The sequence below is a fragment of the Canis lupus genome, chromosome 14 (assembly GCF_003254725.2).
Source record: "Canis lupus dingo isolate Sandy chromosome 14, ASM325472v2, whole genome shotgun sequence".
Classification (NCBI taxonomy): domain Eukaryota; kingdom Metazoa; phylum Chordata; class Mammalia; order Carnivora; family Canidae; genus Canis; species Canis lupus.
In genome coordinates, this window is record NC_064256.1 from 50,246,709 (window position 1) to 50,269,342 (window position 22,634).

Consider the following 22,634-nt stretch of genomic DNA (forward strand, 5'->3'; position numbering starts at 1 on the left):
ATGTGTTAGGTGAAATGTTAAGTAAGATAACTCCTAGGACTTTTCCAATTCTGAGATTCTAAAAAAGATCCACTCGGTTACACAGAATTCTAGAATATTAATGGGTTTTAGATCCCCTACTAAAGCCTAGGACTCTCCACCAAAGCATCAAGGCTGCATCCCCATATAGTGCACGGAATGGGGAGGCAGCACTTACTGAGAATTGTTCAACTCATTTAATCCCTGACCACAATGCTGTGTTCTGTAAAGGCACAACAAAAGTGTTCTTGGTTCCCGTTGAGGTGATGACTTTTAAAAATCTTCAGTCTCTAAGTGGAAATTTTCATATATCTAAATTCTTCTTTATTATATTTGTAACTGATATCAAAATTCTTATAGCTGTATAATGTTAACAGTACAACTAGACTATGGGGTCAGAAGGCTTGGATTCTAAATCTGGATTTGCCATAAATTAACAAATGGTGCAATCTCTTTACATAGCCATATCTATAAAATGAGGGAGAGAGAGATCATTGTTTATTCAACAAGCATTCAGTGAGCTTTACTATATACCTGGTACTGGAACTGATCCCTCAAATGGTAGAAAGCATAGAATGGAAAAGATAAACATGTCAGTATGTGCCACATGCTACCTATATCTGCGTTACATTTTTATAGGTATCATTTCTTCTGACATTCTATAATTTTTTGTGTCTATAAGAAAAATATTTTCTAAACCACTTTTTAGTATTATATTAATTAACCAGAATCCTTTCAAAAAGATATTTGTCTTCATTTATTTTTTTTATTTCCATAGATATTTAGATCAGAAAGCTAGAGCAGACCATCACTCACTGATAAACACTAAGAAAAGTATTTTTTTTTAAAGATTTTATTCATTTAATCATGAGAGACACAGAGAGAGAGGCAGAGACACAGGAGGAGGGAGAAGCAGGCTGCATGCAGGGAGCCCAACATGGGACTCGATCCCAGGTCTCCAGGATCACGTCCTGGGCCAAAGGCAGGCGCTAAACTGCTGAGCCACCCGGGCTGCCCCACTAAGAAAAGTATTAAACAAGGTAGCCAACTTTTTTTTTTTTTTCAGAGTCAACATTTTAATATGAGCATTTGAGGAAAAATTTATCCAGTGTATATATGTAGATACTATATTCCAAGTTGAAGTAGTAGCAAATGACACAATTCCCAGATCAAAATAAAAGCAAAAAAAAGAACATTAAGTTACGTCTTTATACTCAGGCTAGTTTACAAAACAAAAGGAGAACTTGTAAGATTTTGGATTGACACTTCAGAGTGAATAATGGTTAGAGATCATCTTTCCTCATAGTTCCAAGATTCCTAGTACATGAAGAGATTGAATTCTGGGTGCCTTCATAGAACTACAGAATAATATCAGAACAAGAAGGAACCCTAAGAAAAGATCATCTAGTTTAATTTCCCAGATAAAATCCCTGAAGTCCAGAGTTGACTAGAGGCTTGCTCAATGTTTACTTCATAAAGAAGCCAAGAATGGCTAGGATGAACGCTGGGTATGTCTGTCTGTATTCAGGTTGAATATAATAATTGGTTTCCTATACCTCAGTCTTTTAAGAGAATTTTTTAAATGACTTTTTACATCTATGTGTATTTATCTATTGAGCATTTTACACATTTTGGTATAAAATTCAAAGAACTCTTTCATAATTTTCCCAGCAAAACAATATCATTATTTTTATTCTTCAGTCATCCAATTAGACTGACTTGATTATATAGTTGATGCACTCTTGCATATCTTTGTCTGTAATTATGTATGTAGAATATGACATCTACATTTTTTAGTATTTTTTAATTCATGTCAATAATGGTATGGATCATGTGATGTTATCAATTAAGCATGAGCTATCTTATGTTAGAGGTTAATTGTTCTCATTTTTTCTTAATAGCAGTTAGTTACTCTATCTCCATTGAATACCCCAAGATGCCCAGTAGATGATGGTAAATGATGTCATTAACATTTATGAAGCTACTTAAAGGCTCATTTCTCAAAAAATAATGGCAGTTTATTCACAGTCAAATAATATACACCAGACCAATTATAAAAGTACTAACCAACCAAAAAGTACTTTGAAAGATAGTAATTGCCAGCAATGCTGTCTCTATGTATTAGGCAATTGTTAAATAGCAAATGCTATCCCATTCTAACTATTATATAAGAGCTTATCAAAATATCAAGGAAGAGTTAAGATACAGTTTGAGAAAGCATAACCAACCATATCACTTTTATTTTGGAAAGAAATGCACATCTATTGGTTTCAGAAGGAAAGTCACTGACAGTAAAATTGGGCAAAATTCTTCTTGACTTGATGGGGACACACAGAAGAGATTTATTTTCAACTCTTACAGGTTAACCTCCTAAAATCTATGTCTGAATCTTTAATGGTTTATGGAGTTTTTATGCTTATTCAAAGTGATAATAGGTTTAAAAATATTTGAGAAGCCTGTTTCTTGGTTAATACTTCTGGAGCATGCATTAAAAATAAAAAAATCCTGAGATGCAAAGTGAGTGCCCAAATCATCAATGAACAGTTTTATAAGAATAGGACAAGCAATCTACATTTTATATTCTGGGTTTTGACACTTAGCCAGGTCGTTTGCACGTTAGAGTTACATTAGTTCAAGAGCTGTTCTGTTTTCATTTATTTTTGTCTTCCTCCATCTCTCTCTCCTCTTTTTCTTTATTTTTGCACAGACATAATGATTATCATAGCTGCTTACTATATTCCTCCTTACCCCATATTCCTTTTTGCTAGTTTACTCTCTGATTTAAATACGACGAAATTTCATGAAAACTATTAACATTGTTTTGCTGACTTTTAGTGGGAAAAATATCAGAAATTATACAATAAAGTCTATCTTTTTAAGACAGTTTGCCCTTCATAATAGACCCAAAGGAGCAGATGGCTTAATAGCCAACCATACATTTTTTAATCTAAGGCTACCTATGAATAAATCCAGGTTGAGATCAGTTGAACTTACTTTTATAAAACAATAGCTACATTTCACATATAGATAAAAATCTGGTTATGAAAAATATTCAGTGACAGATATTACTTGGTACTTTGATATGCTCAAAAGATCATAATGAATAAAAGTTTATCTATGTCAGATGGCATACTGCCAAAAAAAAAAAAAAAAAAACTATTTTGTATTTGTCTTTCTTTGGAGTTCCCCAAATCAACTGACTGAAAGATTACAACTGTTGTTAGTTACTTTATGACTGAACAGTTTAGCTAAATTCACATTTTAAGGACAAATCTGAATCCAGTCAAATCATTACTGACTCAAAAAAACTGTGGACAAACTTCCCCAAGCTTAATATGGTAGTACATGAAGACTATGAATACTTTAAAAAAGTTCTCCAAAATAATTGTTAAATGATGAGAATATACTTTTTTTTATGAGAATATACTTAGATTGCCCAAGCCAAGTGGGAAATCATTCTTAAACTATTCTTTAAATATATGTATATTAAATGGGATAATATATGTTTAAAATTATAGTGGATTGTAGATTTTATAGAAGTAAAAAGATATCAATAATAAAAGGTCTTTTGCATGTTAAATTTTCCTAATTCAAAAGGGGGATATAAAGTTGACCCTAATAATCTTGCTGATACATGGATTGGAGTATAAAATTCATGAACTACTGAAAGATGTCAGGATTTTATTATAATTCATATTTTAGCCCTGTCATTCTGAGTCTTAGGCAAATCCTTAAACCTTGTGTTGCTTCACTTTCCTCTCGTGCAAAAAATGGTTTAGTAGTATTTCCCAACCCACCTATTGCAAGATTATTTAAGGACTTATTGTGATACCTGGCACAAAGTAGGTCCTTAAATGTCTGTGAAACATTGGTGAACATGATTTTAAGGTTAAAAGAGTAAGGCAGAATGCAAATAATGTGCCTAGCTGTCTAAATGTTTACCTGACTGTTTCATTTTGTTATTTGGATTTCATCAGATTTTCCACTGATGTCCTTTTTCTGTTCCAGGATTCAATCATTCCATTTAGTTATCATGTCTCCTTAAGTCTCTAGCATTTTCTTAGTCTTTCCTTATCCCTGAGAGCTTGAAACTTTTTGAAGAGTACTGAAACTTGTGAAGAGTACAGTCCTTTTGTAGCATGTCTTTTAGTACAGATCTGATATTTTTCTCATGATTAGATTAAGGCTATGCATTTTTAGCAAAAAACTTCAAGTGATGTACTTCCCTTTGAGGGTGCATAATGTCAATGTATAAAGTGGATTCAGAATTTCTAATCCATAGACTTATGAGAAACAAGTTTACTAACCAAGGTACAGTACCTGAGTGTTTTTTTAAGTGCTGAGATAGACATATATGCTACTTCAGATCCCCGGAGGCCCTTTTGAGTGCATTTTCTCTTAATTCCATACCTGATGCAAGAGCTAGAGTTCCCTGAGAGCCACTCCATGCCTGCATGCCCACACAGCTACAGGGAATATCTGGTTTCTTTCCATTTTCACTTGGGACCATAGGCTCAAGTGTAGAATTCAATGATTTGTAGCTAAGGTTATTCTGTGTATGTTCTTAAAATGGGTAGTTAATCTCTTGATTTTTATAATCTAGTATATACACTTATGTACAAGTTTATTTCACACACTCAAACATGTGAAAGCAGTCAAGAACTGAAGGGCCTGAGATTTTTTTCCCCCTATTTGAAAACCAATATGATAGCTTGTTTGAGTTTCATTGATTAGCATAGGACATATGACTCCTGGGTCAGAAGCCAAAATGTTATAACTCATAGCACAGCAGCTTTATTTGCATATTGGTTGCCTCATCCCCAAGTCGTACAGAAGTGGCACGGAGGCAGATCCAATGGGATGCTGTGCACACAATAGCTTTGTGTCACAGTTAAGAGACCTCAAACTTTTATAAGGAAACCGCAAGCCAATGTGCTTACTTCTTGCCCTAGAGGAAGATATCGTCTGTTTTGCAAAGCTATTAACTACGTAAACACTCTTGAATAGAAAGTACAGAAGAAAAAAAAAAACAGTGCCCATGCTCCCAAGATGTGCAGAAATGGGAGTCCCATTGAGAATTTTATCATGAGAAGAGAATGCAGACATCACCACACTTTATTCCTAGATACTTTAATGTGTATTCCCTAAGATTGAGGACATTCTCTTACAAGGCCTCATTACCATTATCTCTCCTAAGAAAATTAGCATTGGCAATTAACTTTCTCTCCGTTATTTGTTCACTTTCTTCTCATGCTAGAATATTAGTATCTTTGGTACATACAAGTATATGTGATGGTGACTACTAATTCACTAGTGTTCTATTTAGAGTTGTCCAGTAAAAGCAGTTATGTGTAAATATATATTAGGATCCTTGTTGTGTCCTATGGGACCATGAGAAAGATTTGAACTGGTAAAACTTTTTGCTAGAAAAGAAAATGTGATTTTTAAACATTGCTGCAAATATAACTGTGGCGAATACAATAATAGCAGCATCAATAATAATAGCTGGCATTTATAAAGCTCTTATTATGTACTAGGCAGTATGCCAAGGTTTTACACCACTTATTTAGTTCATTCTTACAGCTATACCATCAAGTTTTTGTAGATGAAAAATTAAAGGAACTTTCTCAAGGTCAGTGAGTAAACATTAGAACCAGCGCCTGAGCCCATGTTTGCAGAACTATGCTCTCAACTGCTATTCAGTATTTTACTGTTCACCCCCTGCTGGTGTGAACTTGCCAGTGTGAGCTGTGCCTGTGTCCCATTAGCACAAATCATTTCCACAAAGCTATCTACTCTTTGAAGGTGGTCCTATACAGGCTTGGTGATTTCCCACACCCTTTAGAAGCATCACCATATTCAAGATTTGAACAAGAGAGACCATGTGGTGTCAGAGGAAATGGTTTCAAAGTCATCATTAGATACCTCAGTCATAGAGTCAGACATAACAAAATTCAGATCCCAGCATATCACTTAACTTGTGTAGGAATTTGGCAGGACAGCAAATCTCTGTGTGATTACTCTTCTATAAAATGTGGATGTTGGTGGTACTTGTGGCCTAGAACAAAGTCAGTGATCAAAATACTCATGTCATTGATGATTCTTCACTTAACACCTACCTCTGGGAAGGGTCCTATCCCCATTTCCATGGGTGGAGAGAGTGAGAACGGCAAGAGCAACCTAAGCCTGAGGCAGAGAACTTGCTCTAGTCTCAGGACAAAAGTATACACACAAGACCGCAGAAGAGAGTATGTCACATTTAGCCAGTTCTTGGCTCCCTTCAGGCAGCACTGATGACAAGCAAAAACCATGAATGTGCAACAGCATTATTTATTGGCTGAACTGCCTTGACCTGACTCAGTGAATAAATCAACTGGTGTCCTCTACTCAGAAACACTCATGAGAACACTGACTTAAACATATCTCTTTTGCAACTTTATTCTTTTTCTGTGTTAAATACCCTTTAATAAACTCCCTCTGATCTTGTAGAGTGGATGCAGCCAAGTTGACTTTGCTTCTAATTACTGTTCACTTCATTTGCCTGATACCACCTTTTTTTTTAAGACTTATTTATTTATTTATTCATGAAAGACAGAGAGAGGCAGACACATAGGCAGAGGGAGAACCAGGCTCCCCGGGGGAAGCTTGATGTAAGGCTCGATACCAGGACCCCAGGATCATGCCCTAAGCTAAAGGCAAACACTCAAACACTGAGCCACCCACGCATCCCTGATACATACCCTCTAATCCCATAGCCATGAGATTTTTGGGGGAACGGTGGGGGCTCTCACTACCAGTGCACCTGAGCTTGGGGAATGGGCAGTGTAATTCCAGTTTAAGCCCCCAGTCAGACTCTAGCCATGTTCTGGGCTTTCCTTACTTTTATAATCAGTTTTGTGTATTTGTAACTTTCCAACATTAAGTTAAAAGTTGCCACATGATCTGGCTAATACTAGGCTTTTCCCCATCCTCTTAATATGTAGTAGGGATAGTTGCTTCACAAGACTATTTCATTGAATATGGTATCAACCTCTTATTGCAATAAGGGATTCTGGGAAGTGCCTCCTCAGAGAATAATCTCTAATAAAGTTTATTGTTGTCCATGATCGGTAGTAAAACCCCCCAAATTTGGTATGATTCATGCCTCCTCTCAATCATGATGTCCTTTCAACATTCCTGAAAATCAGATGAGGGAATCTTTCCCAAAGACTCACATTCTAGAACTTGGTGAATTTGACATGTTGGATTATTCTACAATTTTCTTCCATGAGATTCTGGAACACTTTACACAAATGAAGTACACCACACCCACCAACACCAATTTCCCACAGCAACTTCTGTTATGTAAATGCGTGACATACATTTGATTACATGGATTCAGCTATGGAGTCTTAAGAGGAAAGTGGATACCAATGACATAAATTCGGAAGTGAAAGAGGGACCATTTAATCCAATAGTTTTAAACCTTTTTTAGCCATACATTGCTTTGTTCAAACAAAGTGTTCAATAGAAAAAAAGATGAAAGAAAAAGCACTCTGACTGATGTAGGGTTAACTGTGACTTTGCTGACGGTGCAGACTAGAACTCCTGCATGATCAGCACCGTCTCCCTGCAATTCTAGTGCCTCTCCTCACATCAAGCAAGCCCTAAATAATTCTTAGAGTTCCATGGAGCACATATGGGAAATTATTTATCTAACCAATCCTCTCAGTTCAATGATAACTCACCAAATGTTTGTGGAGCGCTTCCTCCATCGCTGATACTCTACAAAGTGCTTAAGATACAATTGACCTCAGTTCTGCCTTCAAAGGGCTTACATTTTAGAGAGGATCCCATTTCATAATTTAGTGGGTTTGGTATTCTGATTGAACTTTGTTTGGGGCACATGGAACTGCAGAAGTACAGTCTGGGAGCTGTAACAGTGGGCTGCTTGTAGACGTTGATCAGATGTTTGGCTCACTAGAATGAAACTACACTAGGAACGTAAACATGATCCAGAATTGAATTGGCTGGTATAGAGTTAAGAACCTCAGCTTTGGAGTCAGGCTGACTGGGTGGATCAATTTGGTGTAGAGAAATTAAACCTCAGTGCTCACCTATAAGATAGTGGATCACACTCGATGGAAGGTGTTACAAATATTAAAGTAGATAAAGTGTGCACAGTCCTGGATCTCATGCCCAGAGCATGGTAGCCATGTGAAGACTCCTCCTTCTGCCTCAAGCCCATGATTTCAGGTGAAAGAAAGACTAGTTATTAGGCACAGCGCCACAGAAGAGACTGCTCTCTAGAAAGTCTCTTCAGGGTGCTACCATTTTAAAAATTGCCACTTCGTGCACTTTGGGTCGAAGAATAAATGCCTCAAAAAGTACAGGCTTCTGGAATTGCTACTGACACTGCAGAAAAGCTTTTTAGCATTTAGAATCTTTTACCTACCCTCTACACTTGGTTGTTAGGGGATAAGCTTGATGCCATGAGTCATTTCTGCAACAGTTCCCTCTACAATTTGAGAGTCACATAAATTCAAGAGTAAAGGTGATCTGCTATAAAAGGAAGTGGTAATTGATACATACCTACCATTATTGCTTTAATGCAATTCAACTGAGAACGTGTACACATCTTTCATTATAGGGCAATTTAAATTTATATATTTTAATCATGTCTGATAGAGATGAAACAGGTGAATTGCTATCGACTTTTTTTTTTTTTTTCCCCAAGAAACTCTTTGGAAATAAGTAACAGGTAGATAGAATGAGCTGTGTCAGACCAGGACAGTTGGCTGTTTTCAGTTTCTCCTAAATTTGTCACCATGACTGAAAATAAGATTCTACAAAGGAGCCTTCCCCTAATCTCTGTGTATGCAGAAGATGAGTGATATTTTCATGTTACTATTTTTCTTGTTTCTTATGATTGACTGATGAAAATTTCATTTGCTGTTACTTTTTCTCCAGTTCCTATCAGTTTGAAATAGATGTTGAAAGATGCCCCTAGGTATATCATAATTGTTTCCCATCAACTTTTTTTGCCTTCGGGTTTCTGTGCATGCCCTTATTAAATAAATGTTTGTAAAAGTAACCTTACTATTCTGATTTTCCACTGTGACTTTACTAGATAGATTGTTCATCATTTATTATTATCTAGCAGACATGCCTCAAGACTTTGATTTGAATCCGATGAGGCTTGCTCAGGGGAAAAAATAAATGAACCTACTACTAACAGAAGCTTTAAAGGGATTTGGCTTTACTTGGTGCATGATTTCTTCTTTGTGTGCTTCAAAAGGAAGAAATGACCTGTTCTGGGGGGAATTACAGCTAGATTTTAATTTTCACCTCTTCCCAGAGTGCTTGGAAATTCACACATCCTCACCCAAGTTTTCTTAGCTATATTTTAAAGGCTTGACATTAAAAATTCTTTGCTTGCATTTTCTATTCCGCTTCTATTGTCTGACCTAAATGACACAGAACAATATCTTAAGTGGCTGTACTCTGAAATTCATTTCAAAATGGACTACGTTTAGCATCCAGTCCAGTGACATTTCAGAACTTCTTTCATATTGATCTCCAATTGTGGATCATGCAGAAACAGTACAACTGGGTTCATTCCAGCCAGTTCTGGGAAATGTGGCTCCTAAGCATAAGTGGTCAACAAAAATACCTGTTTACAGTAACTGTGTATTTTGTGAACAGTTCATAAACACTTTCAAAGTAAGGCAGAAAAACATTCTTATGAAAAAACATCTGTCCATCCAAGAGAATTCCCCCTCACTCTTCTATAATTCCCACTGGAGACTGTTCTGAGAACTAGATTAATTTATTTCTTGATTGTCAGACACTCACAGTAAAATTGTGAGTCAGACTAAATTCCAGATTTCAAGAGTTCAGAAGTACTCTGCGCTCAAAACAAAGAAGTTGTCATGCAGTTTACTGCACTCAGTCATTACTGTGCTTGTTGAAAACATAAGTAACAATTCCCTCCCTCTATCCCTCCCTCCCTTCCTTCCTTCCTTCCTTCCTTCCTTCCTTCCTTCCTTCCTTCCTTCCTTCCTTCCTTTTCTCCTTTCTTTCTGAGTGAGCAGTGGGGGGAGGGGCAGAGGGAGAGAGAATCTTAAGCAGACTCCACACCCTATGCAGAGTCCCACACAGGGCTTGATCTCAGGACCCTAAGATCATGCTTAACTCACTGAGCCAGCCAGTGATGCCCCAGGACATCAATTTGTTTGGCAGATGATTCTACAGTGAGGCTGTGTAGCCCATTGTGAACCTTGGTGGGGGGGGGATGTTTTTCTATGATGTGTGGTGAACATTTTTAATGGTCTCATGCATTTAGAATTTTCTGTATTCTCCTAATAGAAACAAATTTTAGGATAATAGCTATGACTACCTCTGGGACTTCTTCCTACTATGCTATGGCACTCAAAGGGCACCAGTGGAATAGAACATACATTAACATAATTATATTCATTCTTCCATGCAACAAATTATGTTAAGTTTATACTATATGTGGGTACTGTAGGAAATATTGAAGGGAATAGAGGTAGACCAGACGATTTATTCTTCAGGGATTTCTTGATGAAAGAGAAGCCAACAAGTGAGTCAACAGTCTAACTAGAGTGAAGAATGTTTTGGCAGAACTATCACTTGCTATGCGGGGGCACAGCAAGGCAACTGACTCAGCCTGCCCCTGGGATCACGAAAAGTACAGCTAACATTTAGCTCTGAAAGACAAAAGAGGAGTTGCAGGGGTTGTTGGGGAGAATAAGGCCTGGGATAATGTAAACTAGAACATCAAGTATGTGGTGAAAGAGACTAACAATAGATAGGAGTGGGAGTTACAAGAGATGAACTGAAGAGGGTAACAGGAGCCATGTCATGGAAGGGCATGGATATGATGTGAAGATGAGGTACTATGCTGAGAGCTCACAGAAGACCCTACGGGTTGTTTTTTCCTCCCTTCTACTCTTCCTTTCTCCATTCTACCCGAACCCCCACCCCCACCCCCAAACTCTCTCTCTCTCTAAATCTTTATTAGGTATAATAAAGGCCACATATTTTTAAAAGGTAAAAATTAATATATTTTTCACAGACCTCTTTACCCATGAAAGCATCATCACAATCAACATAATGAATATATCCATCATCCCGAAGGTCTCCCCCTGTTCCTTTGTAATGGATTTCTTCACCATAGGTTAGTTTGCATTTTTTAGAAAACTATATAAAAGAATAGCAAAGTAAGTACTGGAAAAAAAATCTGGCTTTTCATTCAGCTTAAGTATTTGATATTCACTGATATTGTTCAATACTCGATTGTATGAATATACCAAATTTGTTTATCCACATACCTATTGGAAGACATTTAGGTTGTTTTGGTTTATAAAGCTATTAAGGACATCCCCACAAAAGTGTGTGTGGAAATATGGTTTCACTTTTCTTGGGCAAATATCTAGGAAGGAAGTAGATGGACAGTATAATAACAGGTGTTTAGTGTTTAAGAAAATGTCAATCTTTTTTTTTTTTCAAAGTATTTCGTGTTTTCTCCTGCAGTTATGAGAATTCCAGTTGCTTTCTATCCCTACCAACACTTACTATAGTCATGTTCTAAATTTTAATTATTTTAGTGGATCTGTAGCGGTATAGCATTTTGGTTTTAATCTGCATTCTTCTAATGATGAATGATGTTGAACATCTTTTTCTTTGCCTATTTGCCATTGACATATCATCTTTGGTAAAAATTTCTATTCTGATAGTATGCTTATTTGCTTTTCTTTTTGTTATTTAGAGGGTTCTTTGTATATTCTGGATACTAGTACTTCAACAGAAATGTGAATTGCAAATATTTTCTCCCATTTTGTGGCTTATCTTTTATTTTCCCAGTAATATATTTTATTTATTTTATTTTATTTTATTTTATTTTAAAGATTTTATTTATTCATGAGAGACACAGAGGCAGAGAGAGGCAGAGACACAGGCAGAGGGAGAAGCAGGTTCCCTGTGGGGAGCCCAATGTGGGACTCCATCCCGGGACCCCAGGATCATGCCCTGGGCCAAAGGCAGGCACTAAACTGCTGAGCCACCCAGGCATCCCCACCAATAATGTATTTTAAAGAATAGAATTTCTTAATTTTGAGTTTATCAAAATTTTATGTTGTGGATTATAATTTTGGTATTGTACCTATGAAGTCATTGTCTAAGCCAAGGTCACAAAAATATTCTGTTTCTTTAGGAAATTTTGGACTTTTAAATTTAATATTTAGATAATAAAATTTGAATTTATTTTTATGTTATCAAGTGTATTATTATTATGCTCTTTATCAAGTGTAGGGAGGTCCCTTCTTTTTCTGGTTGCCTAAGAGTTTTGAGTTTGTTTGTTTGTTTTTTTTTTAAATGAGGAATAGATACTAGATTTTGTCAGATGTTTTGTTCTGCATCTACTGAGATAGTCCTATGTATTTTTCTTTTTTTAGTTTGTTGATGTAGTGAAATACATCAATTTTCAAATGTGCTTTTTTAAAATATTTTATTTATTTATTCATGAAAGACACAGAAAGGCAGAGGGAGAGGCAGGCTCCCTGCAGGAAGCCTGATGCGGGACTCAATCCCAGTACTCCAGGATCACGTCCTGAGCCAAAGGTAGATGCCCACTGAGCCACCCAGGTGTCGCCAATTTTCAAATGTTAAACTACCCCTGTACTTCCCCAATGAACCCAAATTGGTCATGACGTATTAGACTTTTTGTATGTTGTTGAATTTGATTTGCTAAAATAATAAATTTTCCATGTATATTCATGAGAAATTTTGGTTTGTAATTGTCTTGTAACATCGTTGTCTAGTTTTGAAATCAGGGTCAACTTGTTCTCCTAGGATAAATTTGAAAATAGTCTCTCTTCAATTCTTTGTATAGATTTGGTAGTCCTTCTTCCTTAAAACTTGGTAGATGTCACATCTGAAGCCATCTGGACTGGATTTTTCCTTGTGAGAAAATTTTAAACTGCAAATTCAATTTCTCTAATACTTAGGGGCTACTCAGATTATTTCCTTCTTCTTGAGTAAGTTTTAGCAGTTTGTGTCTTTCAAGGAATTTCACCCAAATTACTGATTTGGGGGGCATACATCTGTTTAAAATATTTCTTTATCTTTATAATATCTGCAGAATCTGTAGTGATGTCACCTCTCTAATTTGTGATAATGTATTTACTTTCTTTTTCCTCATTCTGGTTAAAGATTTACATATTTTATTGATTTCAAAGAATTTGTTGATATCTGCTCTCTATTATTTCCTTTGTTCTGTTCCATAGCTAGTTAATTTAGTCTTTTTCTAGTTTCTTAAGTTGATGCTGAGGTTACTGATTCAAAATGTAGGCATTTAATGCTACAAATCTCCCTACTTTTTTAGCTGCATCTCATAAATATTGTTATGTTACAATTTAATTTTAATTGAATTGAAAAAAGTTTAAAATTAATTTCTTCTCTTTTAATTTCTCCTTTGGCCTCTGAGTTATTTTGAATCCGTTGTTAGGTTTTCAATTTTTTCTTAAATGTTTTTCTGCTATTGCTTTCTAATTTAATTATGTTTTGGTCTGAAATAGATTCTGCTCAGTTTGAGTAATTTTAAGTTTATTAAGATTTATTTTATGCCCTGGAGTATTATGGTCTGTCTTAATAAATGTTTTGTGTGCACATGAAAAAGATGTGCATTTTACTTTTGTATGGTGAAAAAGTCAATAAATGACAATTTTGTCAAGTTGGTTGGTAGTGCTCTTCCATTCTTATTTTATCCTTAGTGGTTTTAATCTAATCTTTCCATCAATTAATTGAGAGAGAAGGATATTAAAATGTCGGACTATAATTATGGATTTGTCTATTTTTCTTTGTAGTTCTATTGGTTATACTTCATGTGCTTTTGAAGCTCTGCTGTTGCATGTTTAGATTTCTTAGGTCTTCTTGATGAATTGATTTATTTGTCCCTCTGCAATAACCTTCTCTATCCCTGATTATATTCTTTGCTATAAAATTCATATGATGGGCCGCCTTGGTGGCTCAGCAGATGAGCTTCTGCCTTTGGCTCACGGTGTGATCCTGGATCCCAAGTCCTGACATGGAGCCCCACATCTGGCTCCCTTCAGGGAGCCTGCTTCTCCCTCCGCCCGCATCTCAGTTTCTCTCTGTATGTCTCATGAATAAATTAATAAAATCTTTAAAAAAATCCATCATCTGATACTATTTTAGTCACTCCAGCTTTCTTTTGATTTATGTTAGCTTGACCTATCTTTTCCCATTCTTTTACTTTTAAGTTAACTGTGCTTTTATTTTTAAAGTAGGTTTCTTATAGATAGCTTATGGGTGAATCTTGATATTTTTCATCCAATCTGATGATCTCTACCATTTATTTAGGGCTTTAGATCATTTATATTTAATGTTATGACTGATGTGGTCAGGTTGAAATCTATCATTTGCTATTATCTATTTTTCCCATATATCTTTGTTACCTTTTAATTGTTTTCTTCTTTCTTTTGGATTGAATATTTTGAGTTTCCATTTAATTTTCTTTGACTTGAAAGTTAAGACATGTTCTGTTTGTTTTACTTTTTTTTGCATGTGGTTGTTTTAGTTTTTTTGCATACATTCTTAATATATCACAATCTAATTTCAGATAATATTATACCATTTGCATACAGGGTAAGAATTTTACAACAGATTAGTCCCATTTCCTTCCTCCTGGTCTTTTTGCTATTGTTGCCATAAATTATGTCTCCAATGTTATAATGTCTCAATATTTGTTGTTACTTATCTTTATGGGTCATTTAAATTTTAAAGAAAAACTATTATATTTGCCTGCATATCTTCCATTTCTTGTACTCTTTTATTTCTTCATGTGGATCCAGATTTCCACCATTCCTGCTTGGAATGGTTCTCTCTCTCTCTCTCACTCTCTCTCTCTTTCTCGCTCCTCTCTCTCTCTCTCTAGTGCAAGTCGGCGGGTGATGAATTATACCAACTTCCATATATCTCAAAAAAACTTTGTTTTCTCTTAATTTCTGAAATGTATTTTCATCAGTTAATTCTAGATTGGTAGATATTTTTTCTTCCTCTACTCTAGAGGTGTTATATGCTCTTCTGTTTAGTATTACTTCTGATGAGAAATCTGCCATCATTTTATCTTCACTTCTCTGTACACAATATTCTTCCCCTCCTTCTTCAACCTAGACTTTTTTTTTAGATTTTTGATGTTTTACTGATTTTAAACCATTATTATTATTCTAATATTATTGACTTTATTTTTATTTTGCTTTGGGGTTCACTAAGCCTGTTGAATTTATTTGCATTTTCTTCAAATTTGAAAGCATTTGGCCATTTTTAAAAATATTTTTTCTGCACCCACTCGTCATCCTTTGGAGACCGCCATTATCATTACATGTGTCTTAGACTGCTTGATGTTACTCCATAGTTCAGATATCCTCTGCTCAGTTTTTAGAGAGGAATGGTTTAAATAACTTTTATAATATAGAAAAAAATGCAATGTGAACCTGAATACAGTCTGTTATAGGTGGAACATGAGGTAATTAAATATTTTGCTAGCCATTTAAAAATAGAGTTTACAAGGACCAAATGGCATGATTGAAAACAAGTTATAACATTAAATTTTAAGAAGCAAAGTATTAAATCATTTATATTATATTTTACTAAGTAAAAAAACAAAAGCCTCCTATAAAATTCTGCTTTGGGACAAAAAGTGTTGCAGAAGCACATAGCATTTGTACTTATTGTATAGTAAAATTATGAGTGATTATATTTTTTACCATTTTCCTGTATTTTCTGAATTTTATTTCATTAGCATTTTCATTTTAATAAAAATAAACTTTCCAAGATTTTTAGAACCTAGAATAAATAACACTAAACATTGACTGATGTTAGTAAATAAGTATGAAAAAGGGGTTTAGGCTAACCATTTTTAATTTGGACTTAGATAACTAATTATATAGCCACATGGAAGAAGCTAGTTTATTTTGAAGCTGTTAAATATGAGAGCTGGGTAGAAATGTCTAGTAGGGCATTGGTTTCAAGTTTTTGAAACTCAAAACTGAGCTCTTGGCTAAAAATACACATTTAGGAATCATTGATAGTAGTTGAAGCTGTAGATTTAAATAAGCTTACCTAAATGTCGTAAAACTTAATATTTTATTATGATATTTTTAATTTAGCTCCCTAAATGGACACACTCTATATAAAAATCATAATTAAGCAAATGTCCTGTTTGTTGGCCTAATAATAAATTACAGAATAATTCATGTACTTATGACGTATGCTTGATTTTAATATAATTGGTTCTAACATTATAGTACTGTTGATTAATATTAATACTTCCCCAAATATAAAAAATTTTCCAAGTCTAGAAACTAACACTGCATGATGATAGTGCCTGATTAAACATTTTATCTATATTGAATCTTTAGATGCCACTCTACTCCAAGCTTTTTGAAATCAGTGCTTCTTGTTCATCTTGCATGCAGGCTGGTACATAGTAGAAACTCAATAAATTTCTGCTGCATGTGTGACAAAGACTGTATAGCAATGAAATGAAACGGGAGATTATATATAGAGAGAAAATTGTATCTGCCTGGATGTTGTTTCTTGCCCTCTTTTCCTCTTTCCTTCTTCATTACATTCTCTTTAATCATTTCACATAGATAAAGACTGAAGGAGTAAAGTTTTTCCAACCTGTTATGTACATTTTCAGACATACAGTGAATTCAAAGAATACAGTGGCCACAACATTTAAGTGGATTCTTACTATTTTACTATTGTTCTAATATATTTGCTCTATCATATATTTATCCATCTGTCCCTCTATTAATCATCAGTCCATCTTATTTCTTGATATGCTTAAATTGAAGATAGTAGTTAAGCTCATTTTAAGTACTTCAGTGTATATTTTATAAATATATTAAAATGAATATCAATAAGTAAAAAATAAATAATTTTAAATAAAAATATTTTAGGAATTTAAACCTTTTAAACAATCTTTTTAAGATAAAAATGACATACAGTGGAAAACACATAAGTAAATATTTGCTGATTTTTGGCAAGTGCATACAGAGTGTGACCCAAATTTCCATTATAATATCACTCCGGAAAGTTCTCTCATGCTCCTTTCCATTTTATTCCCCTATCACTATTTCAGAGGACATTGATGTGTTATCACTACACATCATTAACAAATCACTGATTTGTTATCACTACAGATTAGCTTTATTTGTTCTAGACCTTATAATAAAAAGGAACATAAACATAAACATAAAGAATCCCATAAAGAAATAGGGATTCTTTCACTCAGTATGTTTTGAATTTTTAAAATTTTACATTACCAGTATTTTCTTCTTTTTTATTGTAGAGTATAATTTCATGAGTTAAATATTTCATTTTGTTTATCCATTCTCCTATAGAATACTTCTGGCTGTTTCCAGTGCCAGACTCTTATGACTAAGCTGCTGTAAGCATTTCAGTGCAAGTTTCTTGGTGGGCATATATTTTAATTTCTCTTGGGTAAATACCTGCTGGACTACAGGGCATATGTATGTTTACTTTTATTAAATAACCTCTAGACATCACTTTTCCAAAGTAGTTATACCTTTTACATTGCCACTAGAAATATATGGGAATTCCAGTTGATCTCACCCTTACCTGGTCTTATCAGACTTTTTTTTAATGGTTATATAGTCTTACTTTGAATACCACTAGTATTTATTTGCATTTTCCCTTATGATTAATGATGTTGAGCACCTTTTCAGGTGCTTATTGGCTATTGATATCATCTTTAATGAAGTATCTGTTCAAATATTTTGCCCACATTTTATGCAGTTTTTGTATTATTTAAGTTATGGGAATACAAAACTAGATAAATATTAGAAGGAAGGTCATTTTATAGACTGTATTTTTCACTGAAACTAGTTCCAGGGTCTTGCACATAAGGAGTGACAAAAATATTTGCTACTTTTAATTTGAAATACACACTTTGAAAATACTTTATATATTGTGCCCACAATTTACTACACTCTGCTCTCCAACCAGTAAAGAACTTAACTGGCTTATTCTTTCATGATTTGATGGAATTTTGTTTTGTTTTGTTTTTGTTTTTGTCAATTACTTTTATTGAAAGAACATCAGGAAGAGAGAAACAGCTTTTTGTGTCTTGCAGTGGACTATGCCTGGGGTTGTCATTTCAATGCGACTATGACAACCTTGGAAAGGAGAGATTTTTTTTTCAGCCTTCAGAGGACTGGTTGAGTTGTTAGAAATCACAGAGAAGCCTGGGAGTTATCTGTGATAAAGGCATAGCAAGACAAAAAAGATTTTGTTTTAAAAGAGATGCGCTAATCTTGACTGAATTTTTCGCAGTAATAGTCATAAGCGTTACAAATTACAGTGTTACAAGCAAGGCCCACTTGAAGGGAAGGGGTTTGATGCTAACAAAAGTGTAAGGCATTGATGTTCATTCAATAGTAGACATTTTGTTGTTGTTGTTGTGTTTTGTTGTTACTTTGTTTTAAATAGTGGCCAGTTTTTAATAGAGGGTAGATTTGCTAGTTGGATGGCATTCTCTTTTGCCTTTCAGAAGCCTGAAGGACCAAGTATGACAATGGTGTTCAGTGATGCTAAGCCTCAGGTGCATACCATGAGAATTTGCACGTAGCCAGAGCACTGGTTCTTAGCTCTGCTCCTTACTTGCTCTTTGATTTGGGGGAAGTTACTGGTTTTTTCTGAACCTCAGTTTCTTGAAGATGGGCATGAGGATAGTGCTTATATTAGAACAATGTGTGGAAATTACTGAGATGATACGTGTGAAAAACCTGGCACACAAATTAACACTTCGTAAATGGCAGCTAGTATTATTTTTACTGTTTATAGTAGTAGAAGTAGTAGTAGCAGCAACAATGTCAGCACTCCAGCTTTAAGGGGGATGTCAACACCAAGCCTTTCCCAGTGATGTAGCCTTGGTGACAGACCATTTTTATCTTTTTCCTTAATTTGCACATAGTTAGAGATACACTGATTCATCTTGAAGCCTTTCTTCCTTCTCTAACATCCAAATCAGTTGCCATGGTCACGCTTCCTCCTTCATCACAATTTTAATTCCTAGACCAACTCTCTTTCTCCCTTTTGGAAAAATCAGCACTTAGAGAGTCACCACCTGTGGTCATTGACTTCTATTGTCAGCATTTTCCCACCCCTGATGATCATAAAACCTGAGGGAACTGAAAACTTGTACCTTATCAGAAAGATGCAGAGGCTCCTGTCCTGATGCTCCCATCAGGTTTGCAATTAAACCTGGCTTTAGGGAAGAGGGATGTTTCACAGGAACCAGGGACATTCACCCTAGACAGGACTGTGGTTGTCTTGCACTTGTTTAAAGCAGAGACAAGAGAACTCAGAGCAAGTACTTTGGGTGACCAAGAGGTAGGGAGAAGCTACTGCTCTTTGAGGCCTCCTCTCTTCCAGGATTCTAGGCCTGGAATTTTGAGTTGTGATACTGTTGAGGCCACTTCTGGTGAACTGACCATATATATCTATGTCTTTCTTTAAATGCAAAGGAGTTAACCCTTTCTCCCGTAGATCCTGCTTGGAGTTTGGCTCAACCTAAGGTCCAGCAGCCTAGATGTACCTGTTGGAGGGCAGCGTGATTTTGTCAGAGTCATGCAGCCTTCAGGTGTGTGTTCAGGCAGCAGGAGAGGAAGGGAAGCATATTGGCTTCTGCTTTCCTACTCTTCCCCATGCTGGGGTCAGTATTGGGTTGTGCCAAAAAAAGACACCTTTCTGATTCCTCTTCATTTAAAGAGACTTTTTAATATAAAGTGAAAGTCTTGCAATAATCCAACTTGAGTTTATTGTGGCCAATAAAAGAAGAGGTTAATTTAACAAATTTTTTCCAATAAATAAAACTGCAAGTGCTAGTGAAATTGTGTTTTCTTTCTTTATGCCTTCGAAAAATGAAAATTTTCTTTTCAACATCTAATTATATTTTTGTAGGATTAGGAGCAGGAAATCTACTCTTTCATTTAGTGACCCAGAATTTGCTATTATGGAATAAGAATGACTAAAAGCAAGAGACATTAATGCCAAATGAAGAAGAAAAGAGTAAATTACATATTAATTTGGTTTTGAGTTTTCAATAGCTTTGTCTAAAGGATTTTTTTGAGCTAAAGATAAAATAACAATTCAGTCGTTAATCTAGTTTCCCTCTCCACCCTGTTTGCCCTGCATGGTAATATAAGATCTACCGAAAGTGGTGAAGTTGCTACATTAAAATATATGATAAAGAATGATCCATCTGGAAACACCATATCTCAGAAAATAGTAATATTTTCAAAAATACTAATTAAGGGGACACTTGGATGGGTCAGTGGTTGAGCGTCTGCCTTTGGCCCGGGATCCGGGATCGAGTCCTACATCAGGTTCCTTACAGGGAGCCTGCTTCTCCCTCTGCCTATGTCTCTCCATCTCTTTGTCTCTCATGAATAAACAAATAAAATCTTTTAAAAAAATACTAATTAAGGAAATAATGTCCTTGGAATTATGATCAAAATTTTAGTTGGCCTCACTGAATACTTTCTGGCCTGTGGTAATAAGAGTATCAAGGAGAGTCCCTTCAATTATGAAAACAGAAATGCACTTTGATCTCAGGGAATGATCATATTCCATGAAAAGATTGCATTAATTACCTTCTTCCTGGAAGGGGTTGTAGAGGCTTCTGGTTATCATGAGTCTTCTACTCACAGGCACCTGGTGCCCAGGGTAAGAACACCTTCGAAGGCTGTAGGAGTGAGACTATAATATGGGGAGATAGCAGGAAGGGCTTGTGTCCTCGGTAGTTGAAGCTCTGCTGAGCCTCTTCAGGTGGATTATCTTAAATCTTAAGGAAATCCAGCAGGTCTCGAGGATGTAAGGGAAAGAGTTGCAACCCCTTTTATTTCTTTTCTTCTACAGGTGGGGTTTTAATCAGTCCTATGATTTTGTTTTTCATTTTGGTGTTCAGAAAATAATTTCTAAATGTACAGTGACACTTGTGATTACCACTGCTCTTTGTCTTAGGAATTAAGTAGAATCTAACTCATAAGCAATATACCTTAAAAATAATTCTTGATACACACATAACACTTTGACCCATTTGTTTATTTTCATGCAAAGAGTGGAGCTTTATTCTGACTTTGGAAGTTTATTATAGAACATATTTATATTTTTTATTTTTTTATAAAAACAAAAATAATCACTCATAATTTTACCAGCCAACACTAATGTCTGTAACTATTCAGTATATATTCCTACAGTCTTTTAAGTTTTGTGCATATATAGCCATTTTATTCAGTAGCCCAAACATAGTGGAGGAGGAACTTGAAATCTTTAATTTTTCTTCTATTACTGCCTATCTTGCAGACTAGGTTGCTGAATTCTTTAACAAACACTTGTGTAGATTCCAAAACTTTCTGGTCACTTCCAGTTTTTAAAGCAAATAAACAACAAGAAACAAGAACAAAAATAGACCACTGTCTTCTCTAGTTGAAAACTCCTGTCTCATATCCCACATAAAGCACTTTCTTGGCTTCATCTTTAGCCAAGTTTCAGATTTAGGGCATGAGAAAAGGGTATGCTTTACTCTTTGCATTCTTTCCACTCCCTCACCATAGTGTGAGAGATGTGTGGTCTGCTCAAATACCCCACCCTCTCATTCCTGCACCTGAGAATTAGCTTGGATGTGTCTCCCTCTGGGCCAGAAAGAGGGAGATGAAATGGACTAATTTCACTTAGGGGACAAACACTGCCTTACTTGTGGAGCCTGCATGACTCTTTCAACTCCAGTAGCTATTTAATTTCTGTTCCTTCTTCCTTACTCTTCCACGTACATAGAGTAAGAGTTGGGGCAGTTGGGGAGAGGAGCCAGTGAAGTCGCTGGAACAGTAGAGCTTGCGTAGTCATCTCTTAATAAAACTCCAAGGGAGGTTTCTGACACCTCTCATCGGTGTGTCTCTTTGGAAAGTAAAGTACTTGAAGCCGCTTCATCCACAGTTTTTGATCCTAGCAGGTAATTGTAGGATTACAGAAAAGTCCTCCTTAACATCCTGTTACATGTACACCGAGGAGATGAATGTAATGCGTTGAAACATGTTAACATACTTTTCTCTTTTGCCTTTTTTCATACATGCTCTTCTCCAGTAAGACTAAGGCATCCTTCTGTCTGGAAGTTGTGTGTGTGTGTGTGTGTGTGTGTGTGTGTGTGTAGGGAGGTTGGGCTTTTAGACTTCAAAGTTATTTATGATATTGCTTATAAATGTCATAAAAAGGCTATCAAATTTTATTCTAATTATTCACTATTACAAAAATATTGCTATGTTTAGGAGCACCTGGGTGGCTCAGTAGGTTAAGTGTATGACTCTTGATTTTGGCTCAGGTCACCATCTCCAGGTGGTGATTTCGAGCCCCACAGTAGGCTCTGTGCTGATTGTGGAATCTGCTTAAGATTCTCTCTCTCCCTCTCCCTTGGCCCCTCCTCCCTGTTCATGCTCTCTCTCTCAAAAAAACCTAAAAAATGCTATATTTAGTTCTGAAAATACATTTATGTACACATGAGCAAG